The sequence below is a fragment of the Antechinus flavipes genome, chromosome 1 (assembly GCF_016432865.1).
Source record: "Antechinus flavipes isolate AdamAnt ecotype Samford, QLD, Australia chromosome 1, AdamAnt_v2, whole genome shotgun sequence".
NCBI lineage: Eukaryota > Metazoa > Chordata > Mammalia > Dasyuromorphia > Dasyuridae > Antechinus > Antechinus flavipes.
This window is the reverse complement of record NC_067398.1, coordinates 230,133,501-230,159,340: the sequence shown is the minus strand read 5'-3', so window position 1 is coordinate 230,159,340 and position 25,840 is coordinate 230,133,501. Positions and strand designations below refer to the sequence as shown.

General features: G+C 41.0%; 1 protein-coding gene across 6 annotated transcripts in view; it reads right to left on the bottom strand.

Moving 5' to 3' along the window:
- RAI1 (retinoic acid induced 1) overlaps positions 1-25,840 on the bottom strand; it is a 303,155-nt gene that overhangs the window by 68,596 nt on the left and 208,719 nt on the right. For 4 of the 6 annotated variants that reach the window (XM_051997612.1, XM_051997650.1, XM_051997644.1 and 1 more), the window contains exon 3: positions 22,955-23,145. The exons of 1 other annotated variant lie outside the window; for it this stretch is intronic. The gene's annotated coding sequence lies outside the window, so the exon portion shown is untranslated. Of the gene's footprint in view, positions 1-22,954; positions 23,156-25,840 lie in introns of all 6 variants that reach the window. One more of the 6 variants, XM_051997617.1, reaches the window with a different exon arrangement.

Sequence of the window (25,840 nt, the reverse complement as noted above, 5' to 3'; positions counted from 1 at the left end):
CCAAACTAATAGTGAATAATACTGACGATTCACATAGTGCTTTAAGGTCTTGCAAAGTACTGTACAAACATTGTATCATCTGTTCCTCATAACAACCCTGAGAAAAAGTAAGCACTATTATTATGCCTTTTGACAGATGAGGAAACCGAGGCAAATAGAGATTAACTGACTTGCCCAGGGTAACACAGCTAGTGATGATCTAAGCCTGTATTTTAACTCAGGGCTTTTTTTCTAACTTCTGTTCACAGTGCCACCTGGCTAATAGTTAATCATATTAATAATTAACATATGGTCATTCAAAATTTTACAAGCACTTTACATTTTATTTAATTTTATTTTCACAACAACCCTGTGAGGCAGGCATTGTTTTTCACATTTTACAGATGAGGAAACTAGGGCGGGAAGAGGTAAAATGACTTTTTATCTGAAAGTAGGATTCAAACTCAGCACTTCCAGAGTTCAAGTTTAATATAACATTTGTTGTGCCACCTTGCTGTAAAATACTTTCCGCATGATAACTTTGGGAAAGTAATAGTACAAGGAGAATTTTTCCCATTGAAAAATAGGGGCGATGAATCTCAAACACTTTATCCTGTCACAGAACTAGGATCTGAACCCAGGGCTTCTGAAACCAAGTTTATGGCTCTTTTCTCTGGACTATACTGCCTCTGATATGGTCAGAGATCATAAGCTATATATTTCTTTTAGTTATTTATTTTCAAAATTGGTTTTTTTCCTAATGGGTAAATATCTATAAATATAATCTGTATAAACAAAACCTCTGAACAGATCCTCAATAATTTGTTTATATTTGTTTTTAAAACTTCGAGTTCCAGATTCATTCCCTTCTTCCCTCCCCACCTAATACCCTTACTGAGAAGGCACATGTGAAGTTATGTAAAGCATTTCTTGAAATCTTTTTATTTTTTATTTATTTTTCAAATTAGTTTTTATTTTCTATAGCCAATGGCTATAAATATACACTTTTTTGGCCTCCCTCCCAGTGCCTAACATGAGGCAGAAGCACAGATTAGATGGGCAACAAAGACTTGCTGAACCGAAGTGAAGACCCCGCACACGACAGGTCCTCCTGCCTCGGTACAGGCAGGAACACCTGATGCACAGGGAGAAGAGCGCCCTTGGGCAAACGCGTCTCGAGTTTTTAGCCAGGGCACATGGCGATCAGAAATCCCTGCAGGTGTGGCCACATCGCCAGGGTTGTGTAATGGCCTATGTGCAGGTGCCATCGTGAGCACTGACATGACACCCGACACAGTGTGAGACATAAAACATTAACCTGTGAGTTAGGGGAGCTCTGGGTTTAAATCCTAACTTGAAGATGGTCACCAGGTGACCATGGGTAAATTACTTAACCTCTCTGAACCCTGGGACCCCAGTTTCCTTATCTATGAAACGGGCCTCTTATCTAAAGTACCCACCTTACAAGTTTCTTGTGGGGACCAACCTGATTTTGGTTCCAGCTTACACACTGACTCTGTGAACCTGGGTGAGTCATTTACCTGCTATAAGCCTCGGTTATTCATCTCTAAAATGGGGACAATAATGGCTAGTGCTTTTATGGTTTAGTGGTGTCTGACTCTCCATCTCCCATTTGGGGTTTTCTTGGCAGGGGTGTTGGGTGGGGCTTGCCATTCCCTTCTCCAGGCAAACAGGATTATTGTCCAGGGTCACACAGCTAGTCAGTTTCTGAGGTCTGATCTGAACTCAGGACTGAGGTTCCACCTACTGCGTTGACTAGCTGTCCAAAGGAGCTCCTACCTCATAGGTTTGTTTGTGAAGATTTTACAAGGCAACATAAGCAAAGAGCTTTGAGAACCTTCATTGTTGTTAGCATGGGGAGGAGTGACTTTCTAGGCCCCTACATAAATGGAGCAGAATGGAAAGGAATAGGGGGAAGTGAGGCCCATTTTCAGGGCCTTGTGGCTGATGCCCCTGGTTCCTGCCCAGGTGACTCGGTGTGCAGGAGCATGAGGCGAGGGAGGAGGATGGGTCCATCACGAGCCTCCAGAAAGCCTGGGCAATGTGGCCTTGGAGCCCCAACGGGGTTTTTCATCTGAGTACATCATTGTTTCCTTTGCCAAGGCCGGAGTGGCCTGAGTAGGTGGGATGGGGCCTTCAGCCCAACCTCCTGACAATTCCTTGGTAGCTCCAAAGGCAGGAGGCTGGGAACCATGTGGGGGCCATTTAGCCAAGCTCTGATTAGTTCAAAGGACTGGAAAACAATCAACCCAAAATGTTCTGATAACGCCGGCGTGATCGAGGCCACATCCGCCTAGTCATCATCCTTCACTGCTGAAATACAAGGCTGTGATTTAAAGTTGTTGGAACATCAGCTTAAGATGCCGAGTGTCTTGGTAACAGTTGCTATGTAAAACACTCTGAGGTGGGATTTACTGTTACAGTTAATAATAGATGAAGGTTTTAGAATTTCTGACACTTTAAATTTTAAGCTGTTTGATTTATAATGTCTCTAAGAAGGAGTGGAGGAGGGGAGGTGGTAAGGAGAATGGGGGAAAGGGAAAGGAAAAAACAAGAGATGGAACCCAGAGTGATAAACAAGAGCCTGGGCTATCAGGGAAGCAGCTGCTGTGAATTTGGTCACAGAACATGCCAGCTTTGGAAGGAATCTTAGAAGGAATCCAATCTTCTTCATTTTCCAGATGGGTAAACTGAATCACTGACCATCTTATTTGTCCAATAAAGATGCTGTGGGGGAACCTGTTGTGGAGAATGGTATGTGTGAGGGGGTGTTGCTAGTTCCATGGTTGTTTTGGGTTTTCTTTCTAGTTAATCAACAAGAGCATTTATTATGTGCTCACTATGTGTCAGGACCAAAAAATGAAACTCTCAGGGAGAGTGCATCTATAATTATCTATATAGCATGAGTATAAAATAAATGGAAGTGAGGTGAATATAAGGAAGTTAGGAAAGAAGACCATGAGAACTGCAGGGGGAGGGACCAGGAATGACTTCACTTAGAAGCTGCTGCTTGTTGGAGGAAGTGATAGATTCTATCCATAGGTCATGAGGTAGAGTGGGGGATATTTGGGGTGAGGGACAGGGAGGAATCAGAACTAAGAAAGAAGTTTCAAACCCAGAAGACCGGAAGAATGGTGGGGCCTTGACAGAAATAGACAGAAATTTGGAAGAGTGGATTTGGGGGAAAGACATTGAAGTTTGTTTTGAATACATTGAATTTAAACTTTCTCCAGGACATCCAGTTTGAAATGTTCAATAGGCAGTGGGTGATGTGAGGGATGAGAGATTGGGGCTAGTATATCTAGATCTGAGTCATCTTCTCAAAAATGGCAATAAACAGTTGGGAGAGGATAAGATTGAGAAGAGAGGGGAGAGAGAGAGAGAGAGAGAGAGAGAGAGAGAGAGAGAGAGAGAGAGAGAGAGAGAGAGAGAGAGAGAGAGAAAGAGAAGCTATTCAGAACAAAGCCCTGAAGTACTCCCAGGGCAAAGGGATGTGATATGGATGAGGAACTAGGAAAGAAACTTGGGAGGGAATGATTAGAGAGGAGACTCAGGAGAGAATAGTGTCATGACAACTCAGAAAGAAACAAGAGAAGGGAACAAGCGTTTATTTATTAAGCACCTATATGTTCCAGATACATATATTTTACAAATATTATCTCATTTGATAATAGAGAAAAGAGTATCCAGGAGGATAGGAGAATTAAAAATATCAAAAGCAACAAGATGGATGAGGACTAAGGAAGATCCCATTTGGTACTTATGTTTTAATAATTTTGGTGAGATTAGTTTGAGTTGAGTGTTGAGACTGGTAACTAGATTGCAAATTACATTGCAGGTTAGAGGAAAGGAAGTGGAGACGTTTCCTAAGACTTTGGCTGAGAAAGGGAAGCACTGTATATGTTGATAGCCTGAAGGGAAGAAAGAGTTTTGTCAAAGTTTTTTTTTTTTTTTTTTCTCTTTTAAAGATAGGGCACATTCTAGCATTGCAGGCAATTGGGAAGGAACTGGGAGATAGAGAGGCTGAGATTAGAGAGGTAGGGGAAGACTGAGGGAACAATTTGCTAGAGAAAATGGAAGGAGATTGGATCAAGGGGACATATGGAGAGGCTGGCCTTGGCAAGGAGAAGGGCCACCTCATTATCAGAACATAGAGCAAAGGGGTGAGAGTGTGAAGGATGATGTCAAGGGGCTTTAAGATGATGAGAAGGGGAGAAAAAAGAGCTCATGGCAAATGGCCTCAATTTTCTCTGTAAACAAGAGGTCCTTAGCTAAGAAAGTGGGGAGGAGGGGAAAGTGTGGGAGGCTTGAAGAGAGAAGAAAATGTTTGGAATATCTTCTGGGGGGAGTGGAATGGGAATCATTAAGGAGGAGTAAAAGGATTGCCTGTGCAATTTGTCTGTAGCCTGTGCAAGTGTATTTCAAGTAGTATCCTGAAATAGAATTGATCAAGGTACCTGGGGGATGGGGGCAGGGCAGCTGTGTTTCGATGATTTGAAGTGCTTGTACAGAAATAAAATATGAATTTGGACTTCCCTTTGGAGTTCCTACAAGGAGTGGTTGTTAGTAACGTGGGGAAAAAAATCCACTGGTGCCTCCATGGAGAACATAGGGTCAAAAGTGATCAAGAAATAGTTTTGTTTACTTTGATTTAAGCCTATTTCTGGTTCTGGGAGGATCCTAACACGGGACTTATTATATAGCCTTTCTACCCAAAATTTCACCAAAGTCATAAAGGCCAGGGCCTGTTCCACAAGTGATAATCCATGCATTCTATTAAAATGGGTGGAAAAAAAGGAAATGGAAGCATAATTCCCTTTGTCTTCTCTATAGTAGTGAATAAAAATTCTGAGAGATAAAGTTTCCAGATATTAAAAATCAATTTTTAGGCTCCACTAAAACCATAAACCTAATACCATATATCATGGTACCTCTAACACTTTGGTCATTGGAGTCTCTAAAATGCCCATCATCTACTTCCAAAAATCAGAGTTATTACTTTTTAACAATGTCACCTCTGATCCAACTGACATTCAAACCACTGCCCTCTAATCCTGTGATCATTACCAAGACATAACATTGCTTCAACATCAGCTATCACTACTCCCCACTCCAGATTCCCACAGCCACCTCTAATCCTACACTGAAACCCTAACCTCTCTAATATCTTGGTCATTATCTGTACAACATCACAATCATTGCTCACACAGAGATATAATAACTACTGCCACTCCTTGAATATCATAACTCTCGCCCCCAATATGGTATAACACCCAAAATCACAACCATCTCCAACTGAATACTGTGACCATGCCCATTCCTTTCCAAAAACATACACAATGGCCATCACTCTACCATGACCAACATCCCCCAACACCATGGGAATTTTCCCTTCAATGCCAGCCTAGTACTACTGCTAATAACAACTAATAATAATAACTAAGACCAGGCCAACTGTAAATAGAGATGATAACGATGAAGATTATTTGGGAGAAGTGTTGAACACTCCATCTACAAAAGCCCCTATCCTCCCCCCAATACTTCCCTCACCAGTCCACCATAGTACCTGAAATTTCCACCACTAATCACTCCTTTGTGTTAAGGCAAGAAGGCTTAAAAGTGCACAAAGGTTACCTGGGCTGATGGGGGTGTAAGGAAGAAAATTAGTCCATTAGCAGCTATTAGCACCTTAGCAGGAACTCTCTAACAGAGAGCAAGGCTCTGGGAGGGAGGAACATAAACTGAGTAATTAATCAATCAACCATCAAAACTCAGCATAGTGAAAAGAGCAGCAAATATAGTCAGAATCTAACCTGGGTTAGAGTCCTGATTCTGACACTTATTTTTCTCATCTACAAAATGGGAAGAATAACATTTTATAGGGCTACTTTGTAAAACCTTAAAGTGTCATAAGCACTTACTAAGTGTTTACTATTTGCTAAGCACTGTGCCAAGCACTGGGGATATAAAGATATACACAAAAACAGTCTGATTACAAGGCGCGGGAATCTATAGGAAGAAACACCTCTCACATGATATACAAAATAAATATACAAGATATTTATATTAGATATACAAAATAAATATATATACAAATAGATATACAAAATAAAAACAAGTTAGTTTTGGAATGTTAGACACAATCACCTGTAAGATATCATGAAAGGCTTTCTATAGGCAGTAGTGTTTGGGCTAAAATTAGGAATTCTATAAAGTAAAGTCGAGGAAACAATGCATTCCAGCCATAGGGGCCAGACCTGTGCGAGAGTATGGAGATCAGAGACAGAATGTTGTGTGAGGAGCAGCAACAAGCCCTCTTTGGTTGGATTGTAGAGAGCATGAAAGGAGACGTTTTTATTACTATATATTGTATAGTAAGTATTGTATGTTGAGTGCCCACTATGTACAAGGTCCTCTGAGCATAGCACTGGGTACCTACTAGCTACATCATAAAGGTTAGTTGACTGATTCTAGGGGGCAAGGAGACATAAAAGACAGTTTCTGCCCTGGAAGAATTCAAAGTCTAGTTTAGGAAACAGAACAAACATTTATACACAATACATGACAGAGAGTGTATCAGAAATCCCAAACAAGGAGCCCAAATGAGGAATCCTAAAAACAGACACTGGTTCAGAGCAAGGAAAGATGCGTATACAAAGCCTGGGATCTCTAAGGGGACATGAACTCCCTGATCCCCAGAGAAAACTCTCTCTATGATGCCTTAGCCTCAAATAATTAGCTTTGTGCAATTTAATAATGATGATTAATAACATCAGATGTTTGTAAGTTTTGTAACTTTTTGAATAATTTTCCCCCCTGTTGACACATTTGTAACTCACTATAGCCTAGCCAGATGGGTCAGATTTAATCATCCTCGTATGAAGAAAGAGGAAACTGAGGCACAGGGAAGATGAATAAATCCCACTGTGGATGACAGATAACTTTCCCTATGACCTCATGGTCTTGTAACAAGTATAATTTTAATAATAATAATAATAATTTATATAGCATTTTGGATAGGTAGGTAGCACAGTGAGCAGAATACAGACTACAGGGCTTGGAATCAGGAAGATTCATCTTTCTGAGTTCAAACCTGGCCTCAGACACTAACTGTGTGACCTTGGGCTATTCACTTAGCCCCATTTGCCTTGGGTTTCCTCATGTGTAAAATGAGCAGGAGGAGAAAATGGCAAACTATTCAATATTTTTGCCAAGAAGACACCAAATGGGGTCCCAAAGAGTAAAGGAGTCAGACAAGACTGAAAAGGACTGAACAAAAACATGTAGCACTTTAAGTTTATAAAACATTTCATTTTATTTCATCTGACCTTTATGACCACCCTGCAGGCGCATTACAGGTATGATTCAACAGAAGGAATACTTGGATTTTGAGTCAGAGGTTCTGAGTATGAGGGTTTGAATCCTGCTATTTAATAACGGTAACTTGTAACTTCAACAAAGTTACTAAGTTTATCTAGGAAACCTTCAGTTTCCTATCTAAGGAAATGGAGAGGGTTGGACAACTGAAGGTACTTCTAGATCTTTGATCCTATGACCTCCATTTTACCAATATGGAAACTGAAACTCAGGGAGTAAATATAGTTACTGCTAGTAGGAAGCAGAATTCTAATTGGGATCTCTTAATCAATCAAGAAGCCTTTATTTAGCCCCTACTATGTGCCAGGCACCATGCTAAGCACTAGATTCTCCTGACTAAATATTTCTTAGACTTTCTATTATGAAACTCTTTCTCAATAGAAGTCAAACAGTTCTAACTCTTTCTCTGCCTTCCCTTGCCCTTCTCTGGATTCTGGGGTTGAGGTCAGAAGGGATGATAAGTTTCCATCTTCATCTTTCCTGGTCTACGATATCCCACCTTGTAAGCACACAGAGAATATATATTCTAGTGGGATCCAAATGAAATGGCAGGTCCTCGTTACTGTTACTTAATTGCAATATTCTTAGTTCCCCTGTGCCCCCAGTCAAAAATAAGGTCTATGACATCTTGGGTATGGAGGGTGGTACAGAATGCAGATGGAGGGCAAAGCACTGTCTTCCCATAAAGCATCTTTGACAGAGAAACTATATCTCCTTAGTGAGAAGAATGTGGCACCCAGATCTCTGAGTCAGATGAACTTCAGCACTGATAGGAAGGGGAGCAAGATGCCTATCACAAACTATCTGTCCTGACCGACTGGTCCATCTCACCACCCTCTTGGTTTCAATTCCAGAAGTTGGTGCCTTTCCCTCTCCATCCTTTGTAGCTGGAGGGGCTTGATGCCTGAGGCACTGGAGGCTGTGCCCCTCTTCCCCCTCACCTGATTGGCTCACCTTCTCTCTGTCCAGAATGATGTCTGGACCACCTCATCCTTTCAGGGACCAATATCTAAACCCAAGAATTTTACCTTTCATCTCCCCTGATTCTTGCCCACATGTCAAAATTCAGTATCTCTCCTTTTCTCCCCTTCTGTTCCTTGCTATTCCCAATATAACTATTGGGATACACAATACTTTTACACTATCTATGAAATCAATAATAAGATTCAGTGTGGTGTAGTGGAGAGAGAAGTAGCCTCTGAGCCAAGGCAATCTGAGTCTAAGTCCCATTTCTGACATAATGGCTAGGTGATCCTGGGCAAGTTACTTAACCCTTCATTGCTCTGGGAAGTTCTAGAATAGAAGTGGCAGAGAAAATGTCAACCTGTACTAATAGAGAGGGTCTTCTTCATCTAAGAGTTTCCTATGTTTATGTCACAGGTTCGGTTTCAATCCTTTTGGGACACTTAAGAAATTAGTGTTCAAACTTTCAAATGCCTTAGGACAGAGAAGGCTTAGAACATAACTCACATTTTCCTTGTTTCCTTCTACTTGTGGTCAAAACCTACCTGAGTACTGTATTGCTTTCTCTGGTTCCTTTAAGTTATGAGATATTGGCTACAGGCCCAAGAACAAGTTTATTTTACTCCAAAGACAAATGTTTTGGGTGACCTGAAGGAACCTGAGTAGGTTCACTGTCCTTAGAATTCAGACAAAAGGCTCTGAGATCATCTAGTCCAATTTGGCCAACTCAATTCAAAGCAACAAACATTTATTAACTGCCTACAGTGTGCCAGGCACTATGTTGTGTGCCAGGGATATAAAGGCAAGAGTAAGGTGTATGTCTAGTAAATGGTGTTCTACCTTAACTATAGCAGTAGGAAAATGAGTCCCAGAAGGGAGTGACAAAGTTGGAACTCCAACTCAGATTCTCTGATATCAGTCCTGCCTAAGCTCCTCCCTTCAGAGCATCTTCCTCTGATCCCTATCGCCAGAGGGGATCTCTCTATGGCTTGAATTCTTTGCTTTTTGGGGGGGAAGGGTCTAGAGCCATGATTTCACAGGCTCTCCTGAGGTGGGAATTCCCTCTATTATAGAGATCAGTAACTCTGGAGCACTATGAGATTCAAACTTCTCTTTAATCATAACATCCACATGAGTTCAAGAGAGCATTTGGATCTAGATCTCCCTGCTACCCAAGCTGGCCCTTTCTATCTGCTAGGCTGTCTAGACATTTCTTTAGGTTATTTGCTTCATTTCTAGAAAGTCATTATGGCAAATTAGGAAGGATACAGGATTTTCCTCATTTTGACTAGGAGGTATTAGATACCTCATCTCAATGTTTGTCATCTGTAAGAGAGAGAGAGAGAGAGATGAGCAAATGTAGTTTCTGGATCATTGTGATTAAAAGGAACCATAGAGATCAGCTAGTTCTACTCTTGCATTTTACAGATGGAGAAACTGAAGCTCATAGAGGGAAAGTGACTGTTTCATGTCAGTGGCTAACCCCAATCCAGCTCTGTCCACTCCACCACAACTGCCTCTAATGCTTACACTGCTCTCCCTACAGAGTTGTAATGACAATGCTTTGAAAACTCTAAAGGGATGCATAAAAGCTAGATATTATTATGTCATTTTTCTAGACTAGACTGTAATCTCCTTGAAGGCAGGTCTTTCTTTTTTTTTTCTTCCTCTTTTCCCCCTTCCTTCCTTCCTTTTTTCCTTCTTCTTTCCTTCCTTCCTTCATCTTTTCTTTTCCTTCTTTCCTTCCTTCTTTTCTTTCTCCTTTCATCTCTCCCTCCTTTCCTTCCTTCCTTCCTTCCTTCCTTCCTTCCTTCCTTCCTTCCTTCCTTCTTTCTTTCCTTCCCTCCCTCCCTTCCTTTTTCTATCTCCTTCCCTCTAGGACAGAGAACTTTGCACATAATAGCAGACTCAACAAATTAGGATGTGAATCTTGGTCATTATCCCTATGTTCTCCTGTAGTTCCAGCATATAATTCCTTATCAGACACTTTTGGACCCTTTCTGGGCCGCAGATGGGGAAGCCTGGGATCAAATCCCACACACTCACTGTATAGTCTTGTACAGATCACTTAACCTTTGTACATCCTAAGAAATCCTCATATTTCTATTTGAGGTCATAGCCTGACTGAAATATCTAGTGGACGGAAGTTACCCACACTGAAAAAAATTACAGCTCCACAGAGTTGCCTATCAAACTGTGATGACTTGGGTCATTCAGAAAACGTTTCTGATCTGGAGAGTAAGAACACTTAAGAGGAGTAGATTTGCATCTGGAAGCTACTTTGCAGATTATTTACATGAAGAATTCTTAAGCTTTTTTTTGTGTGTGTGTCATGGACCCCTTCAACAATTTGGTGAAACTATGGATCCCTTCTCAGAATAATCTTTTAAAACAATTAAAGGAAATATTAAATTTCAATGAGAACTTGGTGAAAATTATATGCATATAAACATTTATATGTATATGTGTATGTGTGTATGTATATTTTTCACATCCAAGTTCATTGATCTCTAGAAATCAATTTACAAGTGCCTTGAGCGGGGTCCCACTGATCACAGATAAAGAATCCTTGGTGTAGAGTCCAAGGGAACTTTTTTTTTTTTTTTGCCAAGGGCCATTTAGATATTTATAACATCATTCATGGGCCATACAAAATGATCAATTTAAAGAACTCAAGCAGTGGAAAGTTGTTGTTGTCTGCAGTTGCCTTGGAAAGTCTAAACCAAATGATTTTGCAGGCCTTATATGGCCTGCAGGTCAGATATTTCCCACCCCTGGTCTAGACTGACCATTTTCTTTACAGAGAAAGAAACTGAGACCTACAGAGTTTAAGTGATTTGTCCAAGTAGTAAGTAGCAAAGTTGGATTTCAACCCAGTTTCTTAGAATTCCAAACACTTTCCCTCTAAATCACATTTTTCTATCCTCAGAGCCCCTGGTATAGGAGAACACCTTAGGTATGTGGCCCTTCCATGGAGATAGCTTATACATGTGTATTTTTGGGAAAAGTATACACAAGTATTCCTGCAAGTCTGTTACATGCATCCTGGCACCTGTTTTAGGTAGGGGACAGGTCAGGTGGAGAAACAGGCTAGCTATCAGTTGATAAAAGGCACTTACAAAGCTGAATGGTTCTATCTCAACATCTAGAGAAAGATGTTTTTGGCTACCAAATGCTGAATTATAACCAGATCACCAATGCTTCTTTTATCCTCCTGCCTGCTGCTGCTGCTGTTGCTGCTGCTGCTGCTGCCCTCCTGAGGTTCCAAATAGGGAGAGGCTAAGCTGGAGCAATCATGAGGTTGGTGGGTGAAGCTAGGCCATGGAAAAGTGCTCCAGGTGACAGATGGAGGGAAAGGAGAAAGGGAAAGGGGTATAAACCTTTCCTGCAGCAAGGGTTATTCCTAGAAAATTGCTGTTCCTTCTACAGATGACAAGCCCCTTAGCTTCCTAAAAAATTCTGTGACCTATTCCTGTGTTCCTCTCAGGCATTTCCTCATTAATAAAAGGTTCTTTACTCTTTTTTGGTGGCTTGGACTCCTTTAGCAGTCTGCTGAAGCCTATGGACCTTCTTTCTTTGAATATTTTTAAATTCATAAAATAAACACATAGATTACAAAGGAAAACAATCATATTGAACTACAATTATCAAAATATTAAAAATTTAAAGATCTCAAAATTTTCCACAGGCCTGTTAGAGCTCTGTGGAGCTCAGGTTATGAACCTCTGTTCTACATGGTCAGATATGTCATCTCATTTCAGGAATTCTGCCATATGCTCCATAATTCACATAAGAAGATTGCATTCTTGACCTCCACTCACCAGGACCTGCATTCTTAGCAGTCAGAATGTATTGCATTGAGCCACCCATAACCTCTCCATTAGGATCCCTTATGCTCAGTGGGTACCCTTGAAAGGCATCTGGTTGGAATTAGGGGTACAGTCTGTGGTTAGGATTAAAGCCTGAATCTAGAAGTCAGAACAAAACTAATGGGCTCATATGACGAGCAAGCCTAAGATCATAGGCCAGGGTTCTTTTTAATTGACTCACAGAACCAGTCAGAGACACTATTTCCTGCCAACCTCCTATCTTTCTCCTTCTGACTTTCTTTTTGTCTGACCTCAAGCTGCCAAGAGCCCTATAACCTTTGTGGCTACAGACAAAGCTCTTTCTTCCTCTTCTATTCCCACCCTCTAGAAGGCAGTCTGTCTGAGAACACAGCTTAAAGAGAGACCAAAGTAGGTACCTCTCCCGTTGTAATGGAAAGAGCACCAGGCAGAAAATGAGGATTTCTGGGCTGGGAGACTCCTCTGCTCTTCCACTAATAATATCTATCCCTTACAGATAGTACTAAGATTTGCTTTAACATGATCACATTTTGTTCTCACAATAGCCCTATGAGATTTTATAGGCATCATCCCCATTACATAGAGGAGGAAACTAAGGCTCACAGCAGCAAAATGTGTCAAATGATAGTAAGTGCTAGAGTCAAGATGCAAATTTATGGTTTCCCTAACATCAAGTCCAATGTTCCTTCCACAACAGATAGCATTCTGCCCAATGTCATCTTAGTTGAGTGATAGATATTTTTTAGGATCTGGTTCCTTACTAGTTCATAAGTATTGGAAGTTTTAACACAAAGATAGAAAGTCTTCTCTCACTGGTTCTACTTAAATGCTGTGGGATAAAGCTTATGACTACAATATGGTTTTGGATAGGTAAAGCTTATTTAAAAGGAACAAGACAGGTGTGAATGTAGGAGAATGGCGTTGGGAATAACATTCTATATTAAAAAGGTATACTGAGCTGATGAAATCTAGGAACCTGAACATGGAAGCCCTCAAGTAAACATCAATGGTAGGAGAAAAAAACAGAAGGGACTTCATTAGTGACATATACTTCAGACTACCTGGGCAGAAAGAAGCAGAGAAATTTGGAAAGCAGATCTGAGCCCAGAACAGAGAAGGCATATTATAGTAGTGATGTGGAAGTTCAATTAACCGGCCATCTGCTGGAGCTCCAGGCCAAAAGCAAAGCAGCTAATAATTTTTTGACTTGTTTTAAATGATAATTTCATCCTTCAAAAGAAGGAGGAAACAACAAGGGGAAATTTCACATTACCTCTGATTTTTACTAACAGAGAAGAGGAGCTGGTTTGTTGGACTGTGGAGACTGGGAATCTTTGGGGAAAGAGACCACTCCCACCTAGATGTTGTGATAAAAAAAAAGGAGGAAGCTTCCTTCCTATTTTTCTCAAGAAGCCTTTCCCAATCCAATGTACTCACAATACCTCCCTTCTGTTGATCATTCCAGTTTATCCTGTATACACCTTATTTATACATAGTTGCTTGCATATCATTATTCTTATTCGATTGTGAGATACCCGGGAACAGGTACCATCTTTGGCTGTTTTTTTTTTTTTATCCCCAGTGTTTAGCAAGGTGTTGGGCTCTTAATAAATGTCTATTGACTGACTGACATGAACCTTACATTTTTGAAAAGCAAATTTCAAGGGATTTAGAGGAAGAATAAGCAGAATCTCAGGAAGGAAGAGGAACTCTTAAGAATAAAATACTAAAGACACAAAAGGAAACAATTCCAGTATTTCCAAGGAAAAGCAGGAATTGTTTGAAGAGAGACCTATGTGGATGCACAAGGAACTCACCAATCAGCTTAGTTTAAAAACAAAATACAGAAGATAAAAGCATTGCAACAAAAGTAAAAGAGTACATCACAGTCCTGTAAAAATAGTGACAAGTGCTAAAAGCTCAAAATAAGCTAAGGCTGGTGAGGATAGCTAAGGACAATCGAAATGGGGTTGTTTGGCTGCCTTTTTTGTTTTACTGAGGAAAAGAAGTTCAGAGATAGATGTGGGAAAAGAAAGAGAAAGGAGTATGCATTGATATAATATCTACTTTGTGTCAGGCACTGTGCTAAGAGTTTGATAAATTTGATCCTGACAACAATCTTGTAAGGTTATCTCCATTTTACAGTTGAAAAAATGGAGGCAGACTGAAATGAAGTGATTTGTCCAAAGTCACACAGGTAATAAGTATTTGAGACTAAATTTGAATTCAAATCTTCCTAACTCCATGTTCAAGGGTGGATTGGATGATAACTGACAACAAAAAGAAAGCAGAGTTGATCAAAACTGATTTTGCTTCTGTTTTCTCTGCCAAAGAGAATGACCTTTGAATCAGAAATGACCGGACAAAAATAGGTAACTGGGAGTTGGTAATCCCAGAGAAATAAGAAGACAGGAAGAGGGTACCTTATTGCCCTTGGCGAAATTTTACATCAGCTCTGATTTTTTACCAACAGAGGAGTCATCTGGCAGAGATGACTCTTGGATATTGAAAGAACTGCTAGAATTCATCAGCTACCATAAGTTAAATGATCATCTCCATGTAGATGATTCCCAGATTTATAAATCCAGCCACCATTTTCTTCCTAAGCTGCAATCCTACTTTACCAAATATCTACTTGGCCTTACAAACTAGATGTCCGGTAGATATCTCATATCGATATATACTGAACAGAACTCATTTTTATTTTCCAAACCCAACTCTCTTCCACCCTTTCTTCTTTCTGTTAAGGACACTGCATTATCTATCATTCTTCAAGTCACCCTGGTAATAACCTCAGAGTCATTCTTAACTCATCACTCTCCCTTGCTCTATCTCTCTAGACATAACCAACTAGCTGCCAAGTGCTTTTTCCACAACATCTCCCCCTCAGCTGACTTCTTTCCACTCATTTGGCCATCAGCCTAGCACATTCTAGCACCTCGAATATCCCTTTCTTGGACTTTTGCAATAGTTTTCTAACTGATTTTCCCACTTTTAGTTTCTCTCCTCTGCAATGCAACTCCCAAACACAGAGTTGGCAGTGGCAGTCTGAATGTATAAGACTGACCTTGCCATTTCCTAGCTCAACAAAATCCAGTGGCTCTCTAATACCTTAAAATGAAATATAGAGTTCTCTGCCATTTAAAGCCCTTTACAATCTGGCTCCAGCTTCTCTTTCCAGGCTAAATGCACATCATCTCTGCTCATATATTTTCCCCCTAGCCAAACTGGCCCTATTTCCTATTTCTTGTATATGACATTTCATCTTCTATCACCATGCTTTTGCAAAGACATGCCTGGAATATACTCTTTTCTCACCTCTACCTCTTAGAATTCTTAGTTTCCTTCAAAATCATCTTAAATGTCAACTCTTACATAAAGCCTTTCGTGAGCAACATGGCTGCTAATGCCTGCCCCACCAAAATAACTCATATCTCTTGTATATATGTTATGTATACTTATATATGTATATGTTATTTGCTCCATAGAATATAAACTTATTGAGAAGACTATTTCATTTGTCTTTGAGTCTCCATTGACTAGCACATATTAGGTGCTTAATAATGCTCATTGTTTGATGAAATTACAAAAGACAGTCAATAGTGCTTGAAAGATAATAGAACAAGGGAGAGGTACTGCTGAATTGGAAAAGGGCAAATGTTCTAATTTTCCAAAAAGGGAAGAGAATTGAGTCATTAATAAGTTTGAATTCAATCCCTGCTAAAATTCTAGGTCAGATGATTTTAAAATGGTCGATTCACATCTACAAAAGGAAATGGTGATTATAAAAAGGTCAGCATATCTTCTTGAAGACCATTTCAAGCCTGTTCAACCACTTTTCACTTTTTGACAGCTTACTAAATTAATATATCAGGACATTGCTATAGACATAGTTTACCTAGATTTTAACAAAGCTTTAGAGAAAATATTTCATATTGTGGAAAAGATGTAGGAGCGTACATTAGAGGATAATACAATTAGATGTCTGGCTGAACTGCCAGACTCAGAGGGTAGTCATTAATGGCCTAACGTTGACTTGGTAGGTCTCTTCAGTGAAGTACCCCAGGGGCCAATGCTTAGCTATTTAACATTCTTTCCCCCAAAGATTTGGATGATGCTCATCAAGTTTACAGAGGACAGAGAGCTTAGTGGGATAGTTAACACACCATGTAACATAGTGAGGTTTATTGGGTTGGTACCTGAATCTAATAAAGTGAAATTCATTAATCATATATGTCCAGTCTGATATAGTTTCAAAAAATCAAAACCTCTTCAAATTCAGCTTCAGACACTTAACACTATCTGTGTAATCCTAGGCAAGTCACTTAACCCAAGTACCTTGCAAAAAAAAAAAATCAAAATCTCATAAAAATAGAATAGAGCAAAATTAGTTAAAATGAAGTTTGTTTGAAAAAGATCTGTAGGTCTTAATGAGCTGCAACCTTACTATGAGTGAGCAGTATCACGTGACAGACAGAAAAGCTAACATGATCTTGGACTGCATTAAGAGAGGTGATATTTAAGGAAATGATGGTCCTACACTTAATTCTGTCAGACAGTCTGTGGAATACTGTGTTAAGCTTTAGGTGTTTAAGGATAGTTTAAGGATAATATAGAGAATACCCAGCTTGGTTGTCCTTGACCAAGATGATGAGGGCCTTAAGTTTATGTCACAAAAGGATTGGGGATACAGGGCCTGGAGAAGAATGGGTAAAAGGTTGGCCTAGAGAACAGGGATTATACTTGTTCTGTTTGTCCTCAAAAGGAAGAACCAAGAGCAATACATGAAAGCAATAAAGAGGCAAATTTAGGGCTGATCTCGGGGGGGGCTTTCTAATCGTTAAAGCCATCCCAAAGTAACAGAAGTGACTCAAGAGATGGTGGGCTCCTCTTTTCACATTGAAGCCCAATGACCACCAGTTGGGCATGTCCTAGCGAGAATTCCTTGTAGGGATGGGTTGGAAGAGATGGTTGCTGAGAGTCTTCCCACTCTAAAAACCTTTGATCCTCTGGTTCTTTATTTGGCTGATGGGATGAAAAGAGCCCTGAGCTGGGCAAGGACTCATGAACCAGCTCTACCACAGCTAGGAGGGCTAGCTTTCTGACACTCAGGGTTCTCTTCTGTAACATGGCCATCATGAAGTTTGCCTTGACAACTATTTACAAGGATCTTTTGAGTTAGTGAATGTGAAATGCTTTGAAAAGCATATAAAAGCATTTGCTGGTGTGAGAGATTGTCTAGCAATGAAACAAATGGCATTTTCTGGCTGGATAAAGGGAAGAATTCCTGTAACCCGCTTTAGACTTTGAGGCAGTGTGGCAAATAAAATAATGCACCTTCAGATTTATAAAACACATCACACATACACACATACACACATCACACACACACACACACACACACACACACAGAGCTGTATTATGTAGAAACCAGTTCAAAGAATTTGGGATTTGGGTTCAGAGAACTGGTTTCAATCCCAGCTTTTCTACTTAACTATGCTACCCCCTTACACAAGTTTCTTAATCAGCCTGACTCTGTTTCCTCATCTGTAAAAAAAGGAAAACAGTTAACTACAACACCTAACTCATGGGGTTGCTATAAGGCTCAAATAAGATAATGCATAGAAAATGTTTTGCTAGTTTTAAAACAAACAAATATTTTTATACAGAAATGTCCTAGAATTTCTGGGCATTTGGGGGAGGAGCACTGAGGACATAAAGCCCCTGCCCTCAATTGGTCCATAGTCTAATCGAAGAGATACGGATCATACAGCAAACAATTAGGGGATGATAAAAAGCATTATAAAATTGGTATTAGGCTGGATATAATCAGGGATCAAAACTTTAAGGTTTATATATAGGCTTTAATCACAACAACCCTATAAAGTACACAGAGCAGGAATTACTATCCTCATCTTTCAGAAGAGAAAGCTGAAGCTCAAGAAGGGAAGCTCCTCATCCCTGGTCTGTTCAGGAGCCCCTGACACTAATTCTACCATTCCCTCTTTTATACCACATTGTACCTCTAGCAGTGAAGAGCAAAAGGAGTGGCTAGGCCTATGGGTTGGGATTATCAGAGACAGTTTCATAGATGACCTCATCCCAGGAGGGTAGGCAGAGGCAGGATATATGGATAAGAGCTGATAGAGCATATCACTCTGGAGAAGAAGATGGGGGGAGAGGGGAGGAGGATGTGTAATAAGCAGGGAGGAAACTGGCTTGTGGAGGGGCCCCACTGGGAAGAAAGGGAGGTAAGGTGACCTTTGCCTCATCCCCATCTGCTGAGTTGACAGCTGGCTGGGGGATTCCCTCCTGTGAACTATCACCTTCACCAGTTTTGGAACTGCCAGGGATCTCTGGAAACAGGACAGCACTCTGGAAAGATCTGTCCTTGGAGAATGGGGGTCAGTGAACAGAGGGTTCTCTTATTCACTGTCAGTTTCAGGCATCTTAGATTGTCATCATTTCCATTTGGGAGAGATCATATCTTAATTTTCTTCAAGTCTCCTTCAGTGATTAACAAAGCTATGCACAGAGTAGGTGCTTAATCAATGTATCATGTTGCATGTGTATAACCTGTATCAGATTGCTTATTTTCATGGAGGGATAGGATTTGGAACTCAAAAACTAAAAAAAAAATTAAAATTGCTTTCACATGTAATTGGAGAAAAAAGTTATCTAAAAATATCAGTGCATTGAATGAATCCTTTGGAGGGTCTGGCAAGTCCCCATTTCTTTCTGTGAATCCCCAATTCTTCCTGTGCAAAGAGAAATTAGGGTGATACGGAAGAGACAAGGACAGATTCAACGTAGCTGGAAAGGGTTTCCACTATGGGGAAACTCCCAACAAAGTCAGAAAATTATGGTACTGCAAACAGAATTTCTTTCTGGACCCAAACTCAGAAAAGTCAAGTCCTGATGGTACTTTCAAACTAGGGCTGTCTAACCTTCATTCAAGGCTTTTCCCATACTCAAACAGCCAGGTTTTTAAACTAAGGAATGTGGATTTGTTTTCAAAAAATAGTTTGATAACTATTTCAAATAGTCCTACGAATTTTAATCCAATACAGTAATTTCATATATTTTAATTTTATACATTTAAAAACCTTCCGAGAAAGTGTTCATCAAATAGACAAAGGGGTCACAAAAAGATCACAAGAAAAAAGATTTAAAACACCTGAGTCAGAAAGAGCATCACCCTGTACTTTTTATGACTGAAATGTCCCTGTATCTCAGAAGGAAAGGGGCAATCATCCAAAGAATAAAGTCCTTTGACAGAGGGGTAGGGTTAGGGCAGAAAAGGGAGGTGGCTTTGGATCTTTGCTCATGAAGCTCTCTCTTTCTGGAATATCCCTTTTCTCTCAGCCAGTCTGAGGTTGGCTCAAGTCTCACCTCCTGCATAAAGCCTTCCTTCCTTTATTAAAGCTAATTCTGACTTCCCATCACCCTTTAACACCTTCAGTTTCTGCAACCAGTCCAGTACTTTACCAAGCCAACACCAAGTTTTTGGCTATACTCTTCCTTTCTTCCCAATCTCTACTCCTCAAGGAACCAGTTCAATTCTAGACCATCCTTTCCCTATTCTCTATTTCTTTACTCTTTGATTTTATTTTCTTTGTTCCTAGACAAATCTTAACATGGATTGCTCTCACCATCTTCCTCCCTTGCTCCTTCTCAACATGCTGTTAAATAGAGCTTGAAGAAGTCTCCCCACCATGCTGACTGATTCCATATAAATTTATTCTCTCTAGTCTCACATGTGCACTTTTATTGATTAATTTTCTATCCCATCCCCCCAGAAGCTAGTCCAAACCCCACTTTTTTCCCTCAAGTATCCAACAATATTCTCTCACACTTAGATGAACTCCACACCTCATACTTCTATAAAATTGAGATTATTTGTCTCCTTTTCTTCTTCTTATCTGGCAATTTCTTCTCTCCATCTTAGCTCCTTGACCTCATCTTCCACATTTCCTGTTCTACTCTCTAGCAAAGCTAACACTTCCATTTGTATCATGGATTCCATTTATCCTCTCCAGAAGATGGAGTCCACCATCATTGACTTTCCCTCTAATCTTCAGTTTCTTCCCTCTCTATTGGTTCCTTCTCTACTGTCAAGAAAAATTCCCACTCTTCCCCACATTAAAAACCCTCTCACTGAATCCTACCATTTCTACTCTCATCTTATGTCTTTCTTCCCTTTCTCTGCAAAACTCTGAAAAAGCCATCTACATTAAGTACTTCTCCTGGTTTTTCTCCTGGTCTCAGAAACTTTGCTTTCTAGCTTCTGACCTCATCATTTGACTGATACTGTCTTCTTCAAAATCACTAATAATCTTTTAATTCCCTAATCTAATGACTGCTTCTCTATCCTCAGTCTCCTTGACCTTTTGATACTGTTGACTACCCTTTCCTCCTAGATCCTTTTTTCTCTTTGAGTTTTCATGATATTGTTTGCTCCCTTCGTTTTCCTCCTACCCAACTATTCCTTTTCAGTTTCCTTTGGTAATTAACCATCCCTGTCATACTACCTGATTGCAGAGGCACCCACAGCTTTGTCTTGAGCTCTCTTTTCTCTTTATACACTTATTTGTGACCACATTAGCTCCCACAGGTTCAATCACCATTTCTAGGCAGATGACTTCCAAATCTATTACAGAATTTTCAAAAATCTTAGCATTATATTAGGCCTTAACAGCTTAATAATAAGTTTTACTAGTTTAATGCTTTACTAAAACTTTTGGAACACTCTGAATATCTAGCTGTAGTCTCTCTCCTGAGATCTAATCTCATGCCCAATGACTTAGAAGATATTTCAGACTGAATGTCCTGTAGGCATCTCAGAATTAACATGTGCAAAACAGAACTCACTGTTTTTACCCAAAACGCTTCCAAATTTCCCTGTTTACTTCAAATGAACCATCATCTATATTAGATTCTACAATATCATCCTTGACTTGTTACACTCATACACCCCATATATTCAATCAGTTGCCAAATCTTGACACTTCTAATCTGAACAAGATCTCTCTACTATATCCCTTATTTCTACTCACACTCCATGCTTCCTCATCCATTTCTCTCATGCCCTGTTTGGCCTTTCTACCACAAGTTTCTCTTCACTCTAATCAACCCCCCCTACAGTTACTAGAGTAGAAACTTTAAAGTGCAGGCCTGATCATGTCAACAAATTGCAGATGCTCCCCGATGCCTTGAGTTTCCATTATAAACAATAACACCCCTTCTTACCTTTCCAGTCTTTTTATACATTTCTTTCCTTGGACTTTGTGATTCAGCTAAACTAGACAAGTTGGTGTTTTAACACAAGACACTAGATCTCCCACCTCCATGCCTTTGCTTCTCATCCTTAGAATATCTTGTCCTTTATAGGGAGAGGGTCATCACTGGGGAGGGATGGGATGAAGGGCAGAGTGCTGGGTCACAAGGCCTCCCAACCACCATCATGCCAGCGCCCATCTTCCAATATTGCCTACTGACTTCTATCTCTTAACATCTCTGATTTCCCATTTAGAATTTTTTTTATTTTTCTTTTCTTCCCAATTTCCTTTAAGACTCAGATCAAGTCCCTCCTTCTACATTCTTTCCTAAAAACTTTTCTGATCCTTCCCTCATACTAGTCCCTCTATCTCATATCCACTTTGCATTTATTTTAAAATGAACTATGTATATACTTATATTTTTACATGCTGTCTCCTCTACTTAAATAGGAGCTCCTTGAAGGAATAGTTTGACTTTTTCCCTTTGATCTCCATCGCCTCAAACACAGTAAACAATTAATAAATACAGGCTGACTGAATGTTGTCAGTCCCATTGCTGTCAGGGACATAAGTCATACTGCCCTCACTTCATGAGCACCTTTTAAAGTCCCACCCCCTTCATGAAGCCTTCCTTTCCTTTCCAAGCTATACTGTAAAATACAGAAAAGGACTGAGTCTTGGATTGCTTCTCATCCCTGTCCCCCCCACCCCAAGATCTAACCCAGTTGCACAAAGCTGGCACTCAACAAACACTCACTGATTGGAAATGAAGAATCAAACTTGCCCTTTCAGTGGGACCCTGAGACCGGAAGGGAATACGAGGGCAAGGCTTTTGGAGCGTTGATATGTGTATGGTACAAGTATGTGTGTGGGCTTATATTCTTGCATATATGGTACATGCATGCTACTGAGGTACACATTGTATGGCACACGCATGCTACTAAGTCAAGCACTGATACAGGGAGGAGGAATGCATTTTCTCATTGGTGGTCCAGAGACTTCAAGCCTGCGCCTTGCCCCCTGTAGTCTTCGGCTGGTTCCCACCCCCACAGGGATTGGGGGGTGGGAGGGAACGGCAGGCCCGGAAGACATCAGGGGAGCGGGGTGTCAGACTGGCAGAGACCTGGAGGGGACGGCTGTACCCCAGGCTGAGCCACACCCCACAAACTGTTTTTGTCCCGGGGAAAAATTTTCCTAGTGGTGCTTCTGTTATGGTAGGAAGGTAGATAATAAGCAGAAACCCTGCATTCGGGCTTCCTCATCACGTGGTGCCGTGAGCCATAGAGCCTCCCAGCCGGGAGAGATGGGGAAATGATGGCCAGAGGCCCCTCCAAAATCGCCACCCCCAGCCCCGCCAGCTCTGCTGAGAACTCCCGAAGGCTGCCATTCCTCCTCCCTTTCTCTACCTCCCCCCCCTCCCCACCCGGATAACGTGTCATTAGGGCCTCCTCGGCTCCCAGGGCAGTGGCAATGAATGCAGGAACATACCTCCTCGCCTCAGATGGGCGTTTGCTCTTCCCCTCCTCGGCTGTGATTGATTAAAGGATCAGGGACATCTGAGAGCCTGGCCGTGGCGGGAGCCGCCACTGCGACTCCCTTTGGACTTGAAGAGCTTCCTTGCCTGCTGCTTGCCGCTGCCGTGGGCTGTCAGGCAGCTTTTAATCAAGGTTTGCTTATATCTGCAAAGGCCTTTCCCACAGGGAGGGAGAGAGGGGGAAAAAAGGTGGGGGAGGGGAGGGGGAAGCAAGGGAGAGGAAGGAGGAGGAAAGGAGGAGAGGGGGAGAATGCATTAATATTTCAACTACCCTCAGTGCTTATCTCTTCCCCTGCTCCCTCCCTGCTGCCCACCCCTGCTCCTTTATAGGGAGAGGGTCACCACTGGGGAGGGATGGGATGAAGGGCAGAGCGCTGGGTCACAAGGCCTCCCAACCCCCCACCATGCCAGCGCCCATCTTCCAAGTTTCCAGCTGGGGAGGCAAAGGAGAGATTATCCAGCCAGGACAGTGAACAGATGGCAGCTAATTCATTTCAATAAGCATTTATTAAATACCTACTAAGTGCCAGGCACAGTGTTAGTACCTGCCCTCAAGGAGATCAAATTCTACTGAGTCACCGTTAAAACTGAGAGGGATTTGTCAACACAAGGACCCCTGGGACTTAGGGGAGACAGAGAGGGTTAGAGGAACAAGGAGGGTACCAGGACGAGACTGCTTAGGTATTGCTTATTTCTGAAGGGGGGGAATCCATGTCAAAAATAGCGTGATCAGCAGAGAGAGAATTGGGATGTTAAGGGAAGAATGGATGAATGGATTTTCCTCAAAATTAGCTCTAGCATCTATACTCCTGCATCCTCTGCACCTCCTATGGCATTGGTCCCAGACAGGAGAAAGTGAAGGCAGAGGGGGAAGGAAGCTACATTTAAGTCAGGGTCATAGGAGGAAGGAAGGGCTGAGAAAAATAGAGGTTAGAGGTAGAGAAGATATGTTTAGAAGAAAAAGGGGAGTCTGGAGATAGCCTGAAGATTAAATAATCCTGGTTATGGAAGCTGAGAGTATAGCTAGATACCAGCTTGACCCTCTCTGCTCTAGCCAGGCCCCTCTCTTTAATGTTCTCCTTACACGCTAGAGGTGATGGGATAGAGTGTAAGGACAGAGTGGTGGACTTGTAGCTGGGGACATATAGGTTTGAATCTCTGATCAGAACCTCAACAACGTAATTTAATTTCCTTGAACCTCAATTTCTCATCTGTACAATCAGAATAGTAAAGTATCCATCTCACATGTTTCTGAAAATCAAATATGTGTAAGCACTTTGTAAACCTTCAAGCCCTATATAAATATAAGTTGTTGTTATTGTGCCACATTTATTCCTATCTCCACCCTTGTTCCCTCCCAAAATTTTTCCTCCAAACTATACAACAAATCTAAATCTCTTCCATCATTCAGGGTCTGGCTTCAGTCCCCCATCTTGTATGCAGCCTTCCCAAGGCACTCTGACCCACAGAAATATTTTCTTCCTCTGATTTGTACAGACCTGTCCCAGTCTTGTCTTTCCTACCAGGATAAATCCCTCTAAAATCAAGGAATGTCTCTAAAGCTAAAACTCCTTTAACCTTCCCTAATTTTTCTGGAGAGCCCCACTTTTCTTCCAGTCTCACAGATTCACAATGTAGAACCATCCTTCACTTTCCTCTCTCACTCACCCTCCAAATCCAATCACTTGCCAATGTTTGCTTATTATACTTCCTCAACATCTCTCATGTCTGTCCTCTTCTCTCTCCTTGGATCACAACCACTCCTGTTCAGCACCTAATCATTTCTTGTCTGGACTACTGCAATACTGTCCGAATTGGTCTTCCTAGCTCCGTTCTCTTTCCCCTTTCTAAACCAAAACTCCACAAAGCTATCAAACATTAGTTGTAAGATGCAAGTCTGATTGTGTTTCTCCCCTGCTCAAGCTTCAGTAGTTCTCCATAGTCATTAGGATAAAGTTCAAATTCCTCTGGTTTTTAAAACCCTTCACAATCTGGCTTCAGATTATCTTTCCAGGTTTACTTGCCCATTATTCCTTTTTATGAACTCTACTCTCTAGACAAACTGGCTGACTTACTGCTCCCCATACCTGACATTCGATCTCCCAATCCCCCTTTTTGTACTCATGCTTGGAATGCTTTTTCTCCTTATCTCCTTCTTTTGGAACCCTGTGTCTGCCTTCAAGGCTCAAGTAACAAACACCTTCTTCGAGAGGTCTTTTCCTGACTTTCCCAGTCTTTATAGCCCTGAAATGAGATCACTTTGCATATGTTTTGTACACATTATTTTCTTAGCTGTAAACATGGCATTCCCCCCCCACCCCCTCACCCCAACCCAACATTTGCTTTTTGATGGCAGGGACTGGTTAAGTTTTTGTATTTCGTGTCCTAGCAGCTAGCACAATTCTTGGCACAAAATAGTAGCTCAATAATTATATGTTAAAGACACAGAGACCTTCAATTCAGAAGTTGAACTAGATCCATTCGTTCGTTCATTCATTCATACCCCTGCCAGAGTGCCAGTATAGATGCTGTGAGAGATCCAGAGAAATCATTGGACTTCTCTTAAGGAGTTCATAATTTAATACAGAAAGCAATACTTTAATGATACAATATAAGATAGTTTGCTGAAACCGCCAGAGACCTAATACAAACCTAGGTTTGGGGGCATTCAAAGAAGGGAGATATCATATCTATTTGAAGAAAACAATAGGAATCACAGATCAAGGAAAGTATTGTGGAGGAGGCAGCATCTGAGCTGAAAGAAAAAAAATCCAAGAAATTTAATCAGGGTAGGATCTGTAACAGGAAGTGCTAAGGGATTTTTTCAGCCCCTTCCCTCT